At 34.5% G+C, this 17,600-nt stretch overlaps 1 pseudogene across 1 annotated transcript; it reads left to right on the top strand.

Moving 5' to 3' along the window:
* The first annotated feature begins 1,706 nt into the window (after positions 1-1,706).
* On the top strand, positions 1,707-15,219 carry LOC145603720 (pleiotropic drug resistance protein 3-like; annotated as a pseudogene). Its single transcript, XR_014104897.1, has 25 exons — positions 1,707-2,083; positions 3,442-3,565; positions 3,836-3,921; positions 4,586-4,670; positions 5,003-5,162; positions 5,255-5,331; positions 5,901-5,954; positions 6,068-6,158; positions 6,258-6,560; positions 6,690-6,968; positions 7,356-7,669; positions 8,174-8,334; positions 8,414-8,517; positions 8,939-9,092; positions 9,175-9,303; positions 9,432-9,505; positions 9,600-9,932; positions 10,024-10,314; positions 10,687-10,770; positions 10,909-11,042; positions 11,146-11,373; positions 12,469-12,640; positions 13,015-13,269; positions 14,495-14,772; positions 14,886-15,219. The product of XR_014104897.1 is annotated as a pleiotropic drug resistance protein 3-like (transcript).
* The last annotated feature ends 2,381 nt before the right edge of the window (positions 15,220-17,600 follow it).

Here is a 17,600-nt window from a genome sequence, read left to right as displayed (position 1 = left end):
TAGTGTTTTGCAAGTAATTAATGAGTACGAAGTATCTGAATCGCAATTTTTCTGTTTAATTTTTGCTTGAAATTTGAAGGATTCTCCTTAATATTCAAAGCAAATGTATTCACCCCAGGAAAGTAGGAATGTAATTTAGGGGACGGAGGGAGTAATAAATTCCACATAAAGTGAAGCTTAAAACCAGGTACGATTAAATACTGTACGAGTGGGTTTAAATCCTCTGTCCCATTTTTCATGTTCCATTTGTGTTCCACTTAATATCATTGGTTGTAATAATTACAAGGTCCCACTTCTCAAATTTTAAAAGGCAAATAAATATTTTAAGAACCAATCATATTTAGTGGAACACCAATGGGACACAAATTATGGGACAAATGATTTTCTCCCTGTACGAGTATATGATGATGGTGAAGGAGCGATTTATCTTTATAATACCCTATTTTCGAAGGTACTCGTATTTTAATTGTAGTCGGTGATCTAAATTCCCCATAAATTGAATTGTATATTGAATTAAATTTCATTTCTAATTTCTGCATTATGATTCCTGAATTACAGGCTAATTAATTGGGTAGTGTTTTGCTAGTAATTAATGAGTACGATGATTGCAATTTTTCTGTTTAATTTTTGCTTGAAATATGAAAGATTCTTGTTAATATTCAAAGCAAATGTATTCTCCCCAGGAAAAATTTAACAACTTGATTAGTTTATTGTAGCTTAACTTCCAAACTAATCTACTTAACTAATTACAGCTAAGCAGTAATATACTTATATATTTATTGTAATACTCGATAGCTGACAATTTGTTCGTCGAGGGTAATTCTTAGGGTGCTCGTTTTATTCTTCGTTGGGATGTAGTTGTCGCATTGTCCCAACCCCTTGTTATTAAGAGTATGACATGATCAAATATGTAATATTTCGTGTTTGTCAATTCTATTCACCCGCCAGATACTTTATTTTAGTAGTGGCGTTATTGACATTCCAAAGTAGTATGCGTGACAAATACTATTTTTGGACGAAGGGAGTATTTGTCCTTTGAATAAACTCAACTCAAGAAAGCAATCCTTTTGCTATATCAAATTTGAACTGTTATTTTATTTGATGATTTGACTCATAGAGTTTTTCTTAGATATGCAGCCTTTTACCTTAAGAATCTGTATGGAAAATGCTCTTGCTTACTTGTTGCAAAACAGTGTTCATTTTGAGAAATCCTGACACTTTCTTTCACCAATTATTATTCAATACTTGTCAACTTATGTACTTTATACTATTTTTATGCTTATGGAAGGACCTTTTTATTTATTATCAGTCCAGATCTTGAAGTCTTTATTAATTAAGTACCTAGCTTGATTGCAATTAATTCGTGTTAGTAAGCTAAAATTAATTATCTTGGGCAGCTGTACCCATATCATATACAGTAATATTCATTTACCAGTAGATTGTTCTATGTCAGTCTTATGTTATGCAAATTAAGTGATGGTCATGTCGCACGTCCAACCAGTGTCTCATATGTAAGTCAAATTTGAGTGATTTTTTTTTTTTTGTTGCTGATCTGATTTTTGTTAGACTCTGGTGTACTTGATATGTTATTTTTTTTGCATGTGTATAAAATAATATCATAACATTTAAATGAATAGATAAATCCCTCTCCTATTTTCCATTGTCTTCTTTGCTTCTTTGTGTCCTTTCCTTTCTAGTGCTTTGCTATGTCTCAATTATTTGGTGATGAAATTGAACCTCAGCATTCTGAACTGGCAGAGCTTGGTAAAAGCTCAAGATTGTCATTCCGGAGTCACAAGTCCAGTTTCAGAAGAAATACATCTTTGGACTCTTCAAAAGATGTCCTTGATGAGGAGTATGTCCAGGAATGGGCTAAAATTGAGAGGTTACCAACCTATCAAAGATCAAGGATGTTATTGTTTGATGACATCGATGGAAGCACAATCAATGCCAAGGGAAAACGGATGATTGATGTCTCTATGCTTGGACCTCTAGACCGCTGTCAATTCATTGAGAAGCTCATTAAGCAGATTGAACAAGACAACCTTCGGTTGTTGCAGAAACTTAGGAAAAGAATGGAAAAGTAAGTTTTATCACTATATGCATGATATGAGTAGAATATGTGTACATTCCCATTGCTAGATATTTGCCATTTTTACATCTTGTACTTCTATTGTATTGGTTTTTTTTTTTTGCAGCTGGAGGGGGGAATTTGGTGATGTTAGATTAGCTAAAAAAGTCAAAGAGACTTTGGCCACATATTTGGAATATTTAGATTTTGTGACTGCTTGTCTCACTAGATTCCCCTTTACTTGCCTTTATGAGTACAACATGTGTGCCTCTCTTCATATTTAAGGTTACATATATTTTCATTGTTGGATCTTAAAGGATAGAGGGTGGGTGGGATGTTATTCCATTATGGATTTTTGGATGTCCTAAGAATGTTTGCAATATTTTTTTTAAAAATATGTTACATTCTCACATCTATGTTTACATCCACATTTAAATTTCGACTTCTTGTTCTGTAATGTAAATAATGCTAATTAGAGCATATCCTAATATGAATGGGATTAAGATTAGTGTAAATACTTTAGCAACAACAAAGTGATACTGAAGCAATGGCTGAATTTGTTTTCTAGATATTTTATAACATTATCTTTGACAATGTAATCTATACATACTTAGTTTGATAAAATAATATTGGAAAATTAAAATAATTACTTCTATAAGATTTGATTAATTAAATTTAATTACTGGGATGAATTAGATATTTATAGATAGTATGTGGCCTGGGCGTATACTTATTTAGCAAGAGTGGGCTTCTTAGTTCCAGTTAGATTCAGCTTCCTTTTAGTTCACACTCTTTTTTGTAAAATATTATGATAAATATGGAACTCTGGTTAGCTGCAGGTGATATATTTGGTGGAAACATGGAATTATGATTACCATTGAGAAAGAAGATAAAGCCATTTCGGATTAACAAAAATATTTCAGTATTTCTTGTGGAGGTGTTCTGTTGTTGCATAAAGCTGATTTTTCCTTTTAATGACCTACAAAAGTATTGTGCAAGTGCAAGGGGTTGCAGCATATACATATATTTTGTAGTATGTATACTTGCAAAGGTGTAGTGACCCCTGTGGCCCTATGTACTCATTTGTCAAAGAATATAGGATCCACTGTAATTTATAGTTGTAGAATTACATCTCATAAGCACCGAGTTTAATAGTCAGTTAAGTCAAATTGTTTGCGTACTGTATAAATTATTATAGTCTAGCAGCTTACTTAGTTACCTTCATGTATTACACATTTACACTGATTATGATACGCCCAAAACTAAGTGGCTGTATCAGATTGTAGCCACTAGAATTGATTGAATGCAGTACTTTATCACTTTTTGAAATATGGTCTTCTCTAAACTTTTGCAATTCTTCTCCTGTGTAGAGTTGGGTTACAATTTCCTGCTGTCAAGGTGAAGTATAAAAACCTTTTTGTGGACGCAAGGTGTAAGGTTGTGGATGGCAAGCCCCTTCCTACTCTGTGGAACACTTTTAAAAGCAGTCTTTCTGTAAGTACATGAATAATTTGGAGAATTTCACGTGTAATCGTAGCTCTTAGTAGTAACTCGCATTATGTATTTGTGTGGTTCAGTCATCGATTGGTGTCTGGACTATGACTTCATTTACCTATATTTTACGAGTGCATGAAGCTGAATGGACACTAACATTATTATAAAAAAGTTAAAATTATTTTCTAAGCTAAAAAAGTGTCGAATTTACAAAAGGAAGACTTTAGTTAGTAGCTCTGAGTTATCTGCTGGCACTGTCCTGTTGTACAGGTCTTTTCCAAGTTATTGGGGTCTCAGTTGCAAGAAGCAAAGCTTAGCATTATTAAGGATGTCAGTGGTATAATCAAACCTGGGAGGTCAGTAAATAATTTGTCTACAATCTGAGTGTTTAATTTTGCGCTAAAAAGAGTCAGACAGAACAACTGTTTCATGTGTAGAAGCTTGTATGCAGTCTTCCCTCATTTGGTGCTAAGTATATGAAAGAAAGAGCTACTTTTATGTGAAGAAGGTTGCGTGACTTTTCTCTTATCTGGATCGAATATTATTTTGGTCAAGTGTTGGTCAATGTCATGCTGCTGCTACATAATATGATCTTCAATATATAACATTTATCAGGGTGCTTTAAATTTCAGTATTACGTTCTCTCCTTGATAAAGTTTCGTGCTGCTTTATTCTTATCAAAAGCCAGTATGACTTACTGGTTCACATGCAGATAAGTTGGTACACTATTCATTTTCGATCTTCTGGATGGCGATTCTAACCATTATCACAATTCACATTAATGTAACATCCTAATTCTGCTGGAAGCATGACAATATCTGGCTAAAGTATTAGAAGTCATACTAATACAACTATTTTAGTGTTCACCTATTTTAGTGTACAATAGGTGAACACTAAAATCGTTGTATTAGAAGTCTTAATATCAACTCACAGATCTCTAGAGTGTCAAGATGTAGTACGTTTATCTTTCCAAAAGTCTTCTGGACAAGTGCCTTCATGAAGTTGCTGGTGTTTTTGCAGGATGACTCTACTACTTGGTCCACCTGGTTGTGGGAAGAGTTCCCTTTTGTTGGCACTTTCAGGAAACCTCGACAGCTCTTTGGAGGTTATATATAAATAATTATTATGACCTTGCCTTTTCTCTTATACACTTACATGATATTGTCTAGTGCAGTTAAAACATACTTTTTACTTCTGTATTTCCTTATTTCTTGCATTGTGGTTCTGGAGATGGGAGGTTCTTACTCGAGGTTTAACAGGTTTTACTGAACTAAAGCTGTTAAACCTCTTTGTTATCAAACGCATGATTCTACTTTGAAAGAAGGATCTTAATCTTAAAGGGAGAGACTATGAATGGGGCTAGTAGGAATTTTCATTTTCGAATACAACCAGTGTTTTGCAACTCTTACACCTATTATTTCTTTTTATTTTTTGCAGCTTAAAGGAGATGTAGAATACAATGGGCACAAATTTAAAGATTTTATTCCTCAAAAAACTTCTGCTTATATAAGCCAGCATGACCTGCACATTCCTGATATGACCGTGAGAGAGACAATTGATTTTTCAGCTCGTTGTCAAGGTGTGGGAAGCCGTGCAGGTAAGTTTGATCCAGTTCCTGATTAATGGTTTTTTTTCTTGAATGACCATTGATTACGTCCAAGTAATAATGGAAGTATTTTGCCTCTTTAGACTTGTTAATTGAGGTCTGTAAACGGGAGAAGCAGGAAGGAATCATTCCAGATGCCGACATAGATGCGTACATGAAGGTATTCCAGCTATGTCTTTGTCTATGCAGTTCTATGTGTGCCGTGTTGTTAATCTGATCCCTTGCTTCCTTCAATTAGGTATGATCTAAATCTAATATATGTTAGTTATTCTATTGCACTAGTTGTATCTAAGTTAGAGTTTGACAACTCCCACAACCTCAACAAATTAATGAGTTCCTCATCCCTTGATCCTGAGTGTATATTCTAAATAGAAATTCCTCAAGAGACTGTCTGTATCTTCTTAATCCTGGAATCTCTCCTCCTTCACGAGGATTATATGAGAGTATATGAGGCATTTGCTCAGTTTTGTCTATTTCATTCAATTACCTAATAGTGGAACTGACAGTCCTCGTCATCCCTTCCTGCTAAATCCCTAAACTAAGTGTTTAAACTTTAAATAAATGATTAAAGCAAAGTATATATGTGATGTAGTTTGAAAAAAGAAGCATAAATTTTTTTTTGGTGATGTTAATCTCTGTTTTTACTATCGTAATGTTGTTATTTATTTTTATTTTCTGAAGTACCATACTGTTTAGTAAACATGTTGTATTGAATCTATGTTTACACAGGCAATAGCTGTCGAAGGATTAAAGAGCTCCCTGCAGACAGACTATATACTAAAAGTAAGTTTTTTGGAAAACCTGCTTCATATTTGATTTTTTTTAGTTAACTTGTGGTCTTATATAAGTTTGCTGCCAATCATGCACTCGACTACTTGCCATCTGTTCTCTGGCAGATTCTTGGACTTGATATATGTGCTGACACTATGGTAGGAGATGTTATGAGGAGAGGTATCTCAGGTGGTCAAAAGAAAAGATTGACTACAGGTGCTTCATTGAATTGTGCATAAAACAACTATTATGCAACTTAAGGTAGAACATACCCCATCAGTCTGAACATTTTGTTGTTACAATGGAATTTTATAGGTGAGATGATTGTTGGGCCAAACAAGGCATTGTTTATGGATGAGATAACGAATGGCTTGGACAGTTCTACTGCATTTCAGATTGTCTCGTGTATTCAACAGTTGGTTCACATAACAGATGCATCTGCATTGCTTGCCCTTCTTCAGCCAGCACCAGAAACCTTTGATCTTTTTGATGATGTAATTTTGATGGCAGAAGGAAAGATTGTGTATCATGGACCTCGTGATTGTGTCCTGGATTTTTTTTGAGGCATGTGGTTTTAGGTGTCCCAAGAGAAAGGGAATAGCCGACTTTCTTCAGGAGGTAACAAATTTTATGTCTGGCATCTGGTGGTGCACATTTATTACTGTGAACTGTGAAGTGACTGCATTTCACTAACTTCCTTGTTGGTTAAGGTGATATTTCCTCCATTTTATACCCTTTTTTCTACAGGTTATTTCGCAAAAAGACCAACCACAGTACTGGTTTCGTGAAGAACCTTATGCCTATATCTCTGTAGATATGTTTTGTGAGGAATATAGGGTGTCTCATGTTGGAAAGACTTTATATAAGGAGATTTTGCAGTCACCAATGAAGTCGCAGGTTGATGATTACGCTATCTCCTTTAACAAGTTCTCTCTGCCAAAGGGAGAACTCTTCAAAGCTTGTATGTCAAGGGAATTCCTGCTTATGAGGAGAAACTCTTTCATATATATATTCAAAATTATTCAGGTAGTGTACAGTGTGCTTGCTCCTTTTCTTTCTTCTCTGGATTTTTGTTTTTATCAATTAGTGCTATTGTTGCTTGCTATTTATGCATTCGCCGTGGCACACCTGTATATATTTGTTGTGTGTATATGTATGAATGTGTGTATTGTTTAAAGGATTTTTTTTTTTTTTTTTTGGGGGGGGGGGGGGGGGGGGGGATTAGTTTATTTGAACTGCAGCTATGAGACTGAAGTTCTGGGTTCAAACTTCAAATATCTCCTTTACTCCCCCTCCCTTCCCCTCTCTTTTTAATGTCAAATTCAATAGTCAGTATATATAGTGTGTATGTTAGAGCTAAATGTAACTGTAGCCTTTTTTTTTTTTTTTTAATTCTGATTTTTCTACTTGCAGTTGGTCATTATAGCTCTGATAACAATGACTGTATTCGTACGTTCACGGATGCATGTTGACATTCTTCATGCAAATTATTATCTGGGCGCTCTGTTCTATGGTCTTATCATGCTTCTTGTTGACGGATTTCCAGAACTGTCAATGACTATCATGAGACTTCCTGTTTTCTTTAAACAGAGAGACTTATATTTCTATCCTGCTTGGGCTTATGCGATTCCTGCCACTATCCTGAAGATCCCTTTGTCAATTTTACTGGCTGTTATCTGGACCTCACTTACTTACTATACCATTGGATATGCTCCAGAAGTTGGAAGGTAAGTTTTGAGGAGTTTTGTGCTGTGTACCAAATTAGTCAATATATACCCCAAGTAAGGATGCTTCATCACAATGATACCATTTTTACATCTATCGTAATCCATTGAGGTGAAGTATGTTTGTCTGCTATTGTCTTATAAAATTGCCTATCACCCTTGTGAATGAGAATCCTCTTTCTCCCTCTGTACATGTGTGGTTGTGCATATGGTTCCTGGTGAATCGGTGATATAATTTGAATCTAACAACTGACTTGTCAAACTGAAATATTTATGTAGCTCAGCTACCTTATCCAAAATTGCAAACGTATTCGTCTTGATTGGTTAGGAGAGAGGTTGCATACATTTATACCTTCTTAAACACTTCTAATCCTGGGTTCTTCCTTGGTTTTTACTGTCATTGCTTGGTTGCTGTGTCTGATTCTAACACTCATCGGTCTTAATACTTTTTGAAACTGTGGTTAACTGGTTATTGAAGTAAATTTGAATAATTTCTGTCTATGTCAGGTTCTTTTGCCAAGCTCTTCTATTCTCGGGTGTGCACTTGGCATCAATATCCATGTTCAGGCTCTTGGCTTCTCTTTTCCGTACCACAGTTTCTTCCTCTTATGCAGGCGTTATCTTCATACTGGTTGTTTTCATATTCAGTGGATTCATAATCCCACGATGTAAGAATACTTGTGAAGTTTTACCTAGTAGAGTTTCTGATCATCTGAATATGTTACTTACTTGTGTGTTAACTTGCAGCTTCAATGCCAGTATGGTTAAGATGGGGATTTTGGATTGTGCCACTTACTTATGGAGAGATTGGTCTCGCAACTAATGAATTCCTTGCTCCAAGGTGGCAAAAGGTAAGCTGTTGAAGACATGACAATTATGATGCAAGTTTATGAGTGAAGATTTGACCTGATAGGTTAAACAATAGGATTTTATGAATGATCATTTGATTTGATTATTTATCTCAAGGATATATTAAGAACCTGCTACAAGATTATCTTGGCCATTTTTTTTTGTGTATCCATGTGTTGGGACTGATTATTGACAACTACAACAGCTAGTTGGCTATCAGCTCATGCCTTCTTGGATAATGATATTCTAGCTAGGAGCGTCATACTGTCATCCTCTCTAATTTGAACAAGATCATTTGATGGGCATCTGCTTTCAATGCCTACAGTTTTAGGCTATGGGCCTCTGACGGTTCAAGTGTTACTGTGTTTAAGTACTTGATGTATGTTGTCCTCAGCCTTTGCTGATTCTTATTCTTATCTGTAGATGTTTGCTTCAAACACAACGATAGGTCATGAAGTTCTTCAATCCCGTGGACTACTGTTTGATGGTTACTATGTCTGGGTTTCCATTGGCGCTTTGTTTGGGTTTTGCGTACTTTCCAATCTGGGGTTTACTCTAACATTAACTTTCTTAAAGGGTGAGACTGTCTTTTGTCTTTCCCTGGATAAAAAATGTATAGTAGCATTACTGATCTACAATTTTCTTGATTATATTTGTAGCTCCGAGAGCATCTACGACTTTCATCTCAAGAGAAAAGCTTTCTCAATTACAAGGATCAGGAGATCCATTTCAAGTAGACAACGAGCTAAAGAGTTCTGGGAAGAAAAGCTGTTTAGAATCTAATAAAGGTTAAAAACATTCATCTGAATTTCCAGTTAATTAGCATTGCTCGTGTGGACAATTTTCCTTATAAAATTTATCACTATCCTCACAATTTTGTCACCCAGCATTCTAAAACGTCTGGTAATCATGGCAGGTTATATGATCTTGCCATTCCAACCCTTTACTGTAACATTTCACAATGTGCAATATTACATTGATACTCCGATGGTAATCTCAAAACTAAAATTTTTAAGCAATAAGTGTTTCATAAATCATAAGGACCCAGGGAAGTGAATGTGTTATAATAAATTTCTTCTCTTAGGAAATGAGAGAACAAGGCTTTACTGAGAAGAAACTCCAACTTCTGCATGACATCACTGGTTCTTTTAAGCCAGGTGTCCTTACTGCGTTGATGGGCGTCAGTGGAGCTGGAAAGACGACTCTTCTTGATGTTCTTGCTGGAAGGAAAACTAGTGGAACCATCGAAGGGGAAATTCGTATTGGAGGGTATCCTAAGGTTCAGGAAACATTTGCACGAGTGTCAGGCTATTGTGAACAAACAGATATACATTCTCCAAATATTACCGTTGAGGAATCACTGATCTTTTCTGCCTGGCTTCGGCTTCCTGATAACGTTGATTCAAAAACCAAAACAGTATGACAGTAATTCACATGGAAAGAGTTGCAAGTCCTGTTCCTTCTTTTTTTGAAGGTTACATTACAATATTATCTTTTATTCATTTCAGGAATTCGTTAACGAAGTCCTACAAACTATTGAGCTCAATGAAGTTAAAGATGCCTTGGTTGGCTTACCTGGTATTAATGGTCTATCAACTGAGCAACGAAAGCGGCTCACTATTGCTGTGGAGCTTGTGGCCAACCCATCAATTATATTTATGGATGAGCCTACAACAGGTCTGGATGCAAGAGCAGCTGCCATTGTAATTCGAGCAGTAAAGAATATTGTTGTTACTGGTAGAACTGTTGTTTGCACCATCCATCAACCAAGTATTGACATATTTGAAGCATTTGACGAGGTAGCATACTTTGAATACTTGTCTCATTGATAAAATACTACTGATTATATCCTTTAAAGCATTTGCTAGCACCGTGATTTATTACCACTAACTAAACTTTATTGCAATTCATCTACTAATAAACTTCACCGTTTAAGAGTGTATGGACTATGGAGTTATACAAGATACAATATATATCTTATTGTTCGAGTAATTCCTCTTTATCTTTGTAAAGATCTATTTATTGATGATGACATTACTGTTTTATTTATCCTAAAGTGACTGAGATATTTGTTTCTCACTTCATGCTCTACTTACTATTTAAAATGGAATTGTTAGGTGGGAAGTTGAATTTTAATGGTGTGTATGTATTGTTTTACACTTTTACTGCAGTTGATGCTTTTAAAAACTGGGGGGCGCATAATCTATTCTGGACCCCTGGGTCAGCAATCAAGAAAAGTTATTGAATATTTTCAGGTTTGTCTTTCCAAAATATCCTTATTTTGTTTCACATGGAAAGATCTTTTGTTTCATACTTAAATTGGATTTTCACTGCCGCATAGATTTTTCCCATGTCTTGCTGTAATAATTTTTTTTCCTTTTGTAATTGAATAGACAATACCTTCCATGCCCAAGATTAAAGATAACTATAATCCTGCAACATGGATTTTAGAAGTCACTTCTGCATCTTCTGAAATTGAACTAGATATCAATTTTGCCGAAGTTTACAATAATTCTGTTCTATGCCAGTAAGTGTATTGCCATATAGTGATTGTGGTACTTCTTTCCTTATCTATTAGATTTTGATTTTATCGGTTCTTTATTTATTTTCCTGCATCATGTTGACTCCAGGAACAATGAAGAGATTGTACATAAGCTAAGCGTCCCTTCTGAGGACTCTAAGGATCTCCATTTCCATAGCCGCTTTTCACTATCTGGTTGGGAACAATATAAATGTTGTCTTTGGAAACAACAACTATCGTATTGGAGAAGCCCTTCATACAACTTGATGCGCCTCTTGTATTCCTTTTTGTCATCTCTGATATTTGGATTGTTGTTCTGGCAACAAGGGAGGAACATGTAAGTTGGGGCAGTTTATTTAGAAATCTAAACTTGATCCATTCTTTCAAATTACAAGCCTTCCTACAACTAGTGTCAGTATGGAAATAATTATTCTGAAAAGATTCAACTATTGTAGACCTAATTATTGGGTGGGTTGGGGCCGGGTTCAATAAAAGGTCACCTTGTCATTAGTCAGGATAGCCAAAGTGGGTTGTAGACTTGCATGTTGATAACGAGTGTGTTAATAAACGAGCAAGAAAAATTAAAAAGGCGAGAGAACGATGAGCACAAGTGAAAACAAAGCTATACATGTAAATTTTTATTTTATTATTATATTTTTGGGTTTTGAATTATTTTGTTTACAAATTTATTGGGCTACCATTTTGGCCCTATATTGACCACCTTTTTAACTTGACCCTAACCCTATACCCATTGGTTACCCTATTTATTAGCTAAGATGTCTGGTTTTCATATATCCATATATATGCATGCCATAAGGCATAGAAAATTTAGAATTATTGCAAGGTTTACATGCATGCTTTAATATATGTATACACTTTATTATTATTATTATTATTTGCTTCTATTGTTTACTCATGTTTTGCGAATTTTACTTCTTTCCTTTGTTACTGTTTTCTTATAACTTTATGTTTTTCACTCACATGTTTTCCTCTCTTTTTTTTTATCCCCTTACCACTCTATTAGAACTCTCGTAAATATATCAGTATACTCTTTCTGTTTCTCAATTTAAACACGGTTCCTTATGAAGATCATGTTAAGCGACCACAGATTATACTGAGATTAAGCCTCTGTTGTTATTGTTGTTGCATTGCAAGGTTTTCATAATTGTACAAAGAAATAAATTAAAAAAAAATTAAAAAATCTATTTTGCCATTATTTATGAGATCTCCTGAATTTTGAAGTATATTTCAGTAAGAAATATTTGGTTACAATCGTTTTAAAGTTGCTATTCAGTAATATGTGATGTGTGCTTGCTAACTGCTACATTTTGGCTTCCATGCCAAATTATATTTCAGATGGGATTTAGGTCACAATGTTCTTTAAAATGTTTCTTACATATTTACATTTGCAATATTTTTATTGAAATGGCAGAAAAGATGAACAAAGCATGTTCACAATATTTGGTTCGATGTTTGCCTCTGTAACATTCGTGGGAATGAACAACTGTTCAACTGTCCTTCCTTACATCTCAACAGAAAGAAGTGTTGTTTATCGGGAAAGATTTGCTGGGATGTACTCCTCTTGGGCTTATTCTTTTGCACAGGTATAATTCTGTTTTCCATTCCTGGTTTCATTTGGGACTTTCTTGCAGTCACTAGAATTTGTTTAGTTCTAATATATCTTTAAAGACAATTTTAGCTCACAAATGGCAATCAAAAACCTTTTTTTTTTTGGGTTTCATCTTAAAGTGCATCTTTTTTTTTTTTTGGCATGCAAAACTTAGTAGTTCTCCACTTCTCCTTATATCTTCACACATTTCCTTTGATCACCTTTTTTACATTTTTTCTTTTGGGGGGAGGAGGGGGGGGGGGATTTGCTTCCTATTCTGGACAGATTATGAAAATCTTGATTTTTTACTCAATTTTTTTTGGCATTTCTTAGTTGGCTAGTTTAACTTATCTAGCTGCTGATTTACAGGTCACAGTCGAGCTTCCTTATCTTTTTACAATAGGTCTAATATTCACAATTATTTCATATCCGATGATTGGGTATTACTTAACGGCCTACAAGTTGATCTGGTACTTCTACGCCATGTCCTGTACTTTGGTGTATTTCAATTACTTGGGCATGATGCTCGCATCATTGACACCGAACTATCAGGTGGCTTCAATCATAGCATCAGCTACCTATGCTCTGATGAATTTGTTTTCTGGATTTCTGATCCCTAAACCGGTGAGTTATTTATTTCAAATATGCCCTTGACATCAAAAAAATCTTGGAAATGTTTTCCTTATTTCATGTAAGAAAAATATACCTTTCCCACAGATGACTTTGCTAAAAAAATCTAGGGAAAACTTTGTTCCATAAGCATATACTAAATTATTTAAGCATTATCACTCAAAAAAAAAAAAAAAACTATTTAAGCATTAATAAGTTGATCTTGCTATGCCTTCTGTTAGAAATATTACTCACTTGTACTATTTTGGGGTGTTGAGAAAGAATAGCCACCTTCTTAAAGTAGTGCAATATAGTCAGGTTTCGTAAAAAATTCCCCAGTGACGAAGAGAAGAGTATGGCTTAACAATTATAAAGGTATATTGTGCAAACTATCATGCAGATAGTGAAACAGTAAACTGGTATCATTAGACTTTGGAGAAAGGGGGTCTTTATCTTTTCTTTCTGGCTAGAAGTCGAATTACTGGACTAAAACAGAAAATGTTATCGAGCTTAACGGTCTGGTCAGAGCTTCTTGGTTATATTAGAGTAGAGTAGCAGATAGTTTGCTGACTAATCAAAGGTCAATTAAGATTAACATGGGAAGGTTGTTCATATTATGCTCCCCTCATTCTCTCAAGGGCTGGTGCCTCTGTTCAGACATTGGGATAATGTTATAGTAATTGCTGTTACATCCTGTGGCTATGTCTGACCAGCCTTATTTTCCATTCAATTTTAATCACATTATATCAAAGCGCAACTGTAACTTAAGAGGTTTCAGTACACTCATATCATTTAGATAGGTTGGTCCAGCCTTTTTGAGTCTATTGTTAAATACTCTGTGGCTTTTAATGATAAATTTAATCTATATTAGTCACACTGATTTCAGGTTAGTAAAATTTTGTTGTGTGAAATTCTATGTTACTTGGACTCGGATGAAGTGTCCAATTAGACACGGGTGTCCAAGTATCGGACTCGTCCATTTTCTTGAAAAAAATTGTGTTTTTAGTTAAAAATGAAGTGTCCAAGTGTCGGTGTCGGTGTCCGACACGAGTCGTGTCGACACGGACACGTGAGGTAAATGAAAGAGTCCGAGTAACATAGGTGATATTTTTGTTATGTACTCTCGCAAGTTTGGATCAGATAATCAAGCTCTTCTTAGTATTGCTAGATCCTTAACACATAAATACCTCTTATAAGTTGGAAAACAGGAAAACTAATATTGCAGTGGTATTCCTTGCAGCAAATTCCCAAGTGGTGGCAGTGGTTATTTTATTTGTGTCCAACTTCTTGGACTCTAAATGGTCTTCTGTCTTCCCAGTACGGTGATATACATGAAGAAATCACAGTATTTGGCAATAGCACTACAGCCGCTTCGTTCATAGAAGAGTACTTTGGGTTTAAACATAATCATCTTGGCCTTGTTGCTGCTATGTTACTTATCTTCCCTCTGACTTTTGCCTCTCTATTTGCTTTTTTTATCGGGAAACTTAACTTTCAGAGGAGATGATTAGCTGTAAGGTGTGCTGATTTGATGGGCTCATCATATTGGTAACGTTGGATTTCATTATTTTGGCTAATTACTTGATACTTGATTGGTTAATACTTGTGTTTTTCTTTTTCTCTATTTACAGGAGTTTGTCTTCAAATTGTCAGCAGATGCTTTATGTGCTACAAGTTGTTATTAAGCTTTACAAGAAACATGAAAAATTTGGTTCTTCTCTTGCATTTTTTTACAGGAAGCTACCAAATTTTCTAAGTACTGGAGTCAATATCTTTTTTTACTGGAAGCAACCAAATTCGGTTCTTCTCTTGCATTTTTTTACAGGAAGCAACTAAATTTTTAAAGTACTCGGGCCGTCATAGGCCATGCCTCACCGTGCCAAGTGGTGGCTTGTGTCGTGCTGTGCCACCATTTGGCACACCCCAACCCACAACACAGCCCACATGCCATGTCGTGTCGGGCACCACCCATAATATTTTAATTTTTTTAAAAAAAATAATATATTTTTTTTTGTATAACTTTTAAAATAGATATATTATTTGATTAGTTTTATTAATTTATGTTTATGTTCTTTATTATTATATTATTATTGTTCTTTTTATTATTATAGCTCTTTATTATTATTTATGTTAATTTTATGGTCGTGTCGGGCCGTGCCTGGTGTGCCATGCACGTGCCAGATTCCCAAAATCATGTTCACAACACAGCCCACGGCCCACTCCTCGGGCATTGTGTCGTGCCGCTGGTGGGCTCGTGCTAGGTCAAGCCAATCTCGTATCGGGCCTGTGCTACCCATGCCCAACTTTAAGTAATAGGTTGAAAAGAATAAGATATAATGTTATTGACATCTTAGCTAAAATTTTTTACCATTATTTTAATACTATATATATGAAGTTATCAATTTAATATGCGATATTGTTTACCTATAAGATCTTGATCTTTATCTTTATTTTTTTATATAAAAGACAAACTTATAAAAAACATTGGGTGTACAATCAACTTTATGCATTTTAGTTGCCCTAAAATTTAATTATATCATACTTCTCGGTCCACAAATAAAGTTTCGTTTACTTTTTAGGTGTCTGAAAATGTTTTTTTTTTACTTCTTTTTTAGAATAAAAATACTAAATTATCCTCACTTTTTTTTAAAAAAAAATTAAAATACCCTCATATTTTCTTTATATATTTGTGCCCCATGTCATCCGTATGCATGTAATGTTCTGTTGAAATGACTACTATGGAGTATAATTTGTGGTTCACTCATATTTCTTCTCTCTTTTTGTGTACTAAGCATCTACAATGGGTTACTCAAACCCTCCTCACAACAGTACAACACTCTTTATACTTCAAGCTAACTCACCATTACTCATGAGGAGCTTTTGTCTCTTCCAAGTCAATGATTGCTTTGGCACACAAACTCCGTGACAAACTATGATATGACAAGTGGCAAAATTTTTGCATTTTCATTCAAGTTTTTACCCAAATTTAGCATTAAATAGTTACTTTAACTGTAGTGAGCTAGTTCATCATTATTATGGAGATAAATAAATAAAATAAATAAATAAGAGAATGACTCAAGTTAACAAGACATAGCTTGGAAGACTTAAAAAGAGGATGAAAAAGGTTATACTAGTATAGGACTAGTACTCCATATGTTTATTTTTGGTGCTGATAGAGAAAATAATACTTCCTCCGTCCCCAAATGATAGTCCTTTGTGGCCTATTTATAGTCCCAAATTGATAGTCTCATTTGCTTTTTTCAAGTACCATTCATATCAATGTTTTAATCAAAATTCCCTCCAAATGCAATAATATTTGTGCAAATTTAACTTTTCCATGTAAATTTTGTTCTTCAAGGTAATTTTATTACTTTCACTCCTTACTATTTTGCATACTTGATGTAAATTTATCTTATCAATGTAATTTTACTACTTGTATCTAAGTTTCTTAATTCCGTGAAATTTGCCAATAAGAAGTATCATTTGGGGACGGATGGCGTATGTAATTGTGAGAAAGTAAAAGGGTAAAACCAGCTGCTCCTTGCGATTAAACTTCTTCTACTAAATTACTAATGAAGTTGAAAATCAATTACACATATTTTACTAATGATAATAATAATAATAATCGGTAATCTTAATTCCCCATATACTGAATTAAAAATTGTCATTGATGATGAAATATCATTTCTAATTTCTGAATTTTTTTTCCTTAATTGCAGGCGGAATATCGTTTAGCAGATCAAGAGTCAATCAAATTTCAATTTAAGCAGGCACATTTTTCAATTTCTTTACTTCAATTATCTCAATTTCTTAGTATTTCTTGATTTTATTTGCTGCTCAAATTTATCTGCATATTTAGTGAGTTGGGTAGTGTTTTTGCACGTAAATTATTATGTGGATTGCCATTTTTCTGTTTGATTTTTGCTTGAAATTCGAAGGATTCTTCTGAATATTAATAAGCAAATGTATTCATCCCAGGAGAAATTTAAGTACTTGATTAGTTTATTGTAGTGACACTTCCAAATTATTCCAACAATAATTACAGCTAGCAGTAATATAATTATGTACAGATTACTGATTATCTATTATAATAATCCGGAGTTGACAATCTGGTTGTGAGGGTTATTCTTAGGGTGCTTGCCCTATACGAGTACTCTCTTGAGATGTAGTTGTCGCATTGTTTCAACCCTTGTAATCGAGTATAGCATGATTTTACATCAAAAACCCAATATACTACCAGCAGTTGTCATTTCTATTAACCCCCAATACTTAATCTTAGTATTGGCATCACTGACATATTGAAGTAGTATGAGATTGAATAATTTTGGGTGAAGGGAGTATAATAA

Source organism: Chenopodium album, chromosome 22 (genome assembly GCF_948465745.1).
Source record: "Chenopodium album chromosome 22, dcCheAlbu1.1, whole genome shotgun sequence".
In the NCBI taxonomy this organism is placed as follows: domain Eukaryota; kingdom Viridiplantae; phylum Streptophyta; class Magnoliopsida; order Caryophyllales; family Amaranthaceae; genus Chenopodium; species Chenopodium album.
Note: the sequence above shows the minus strand (reverse complement) of the source record. Positions and strands in the feature narration are given on the sequence as shown.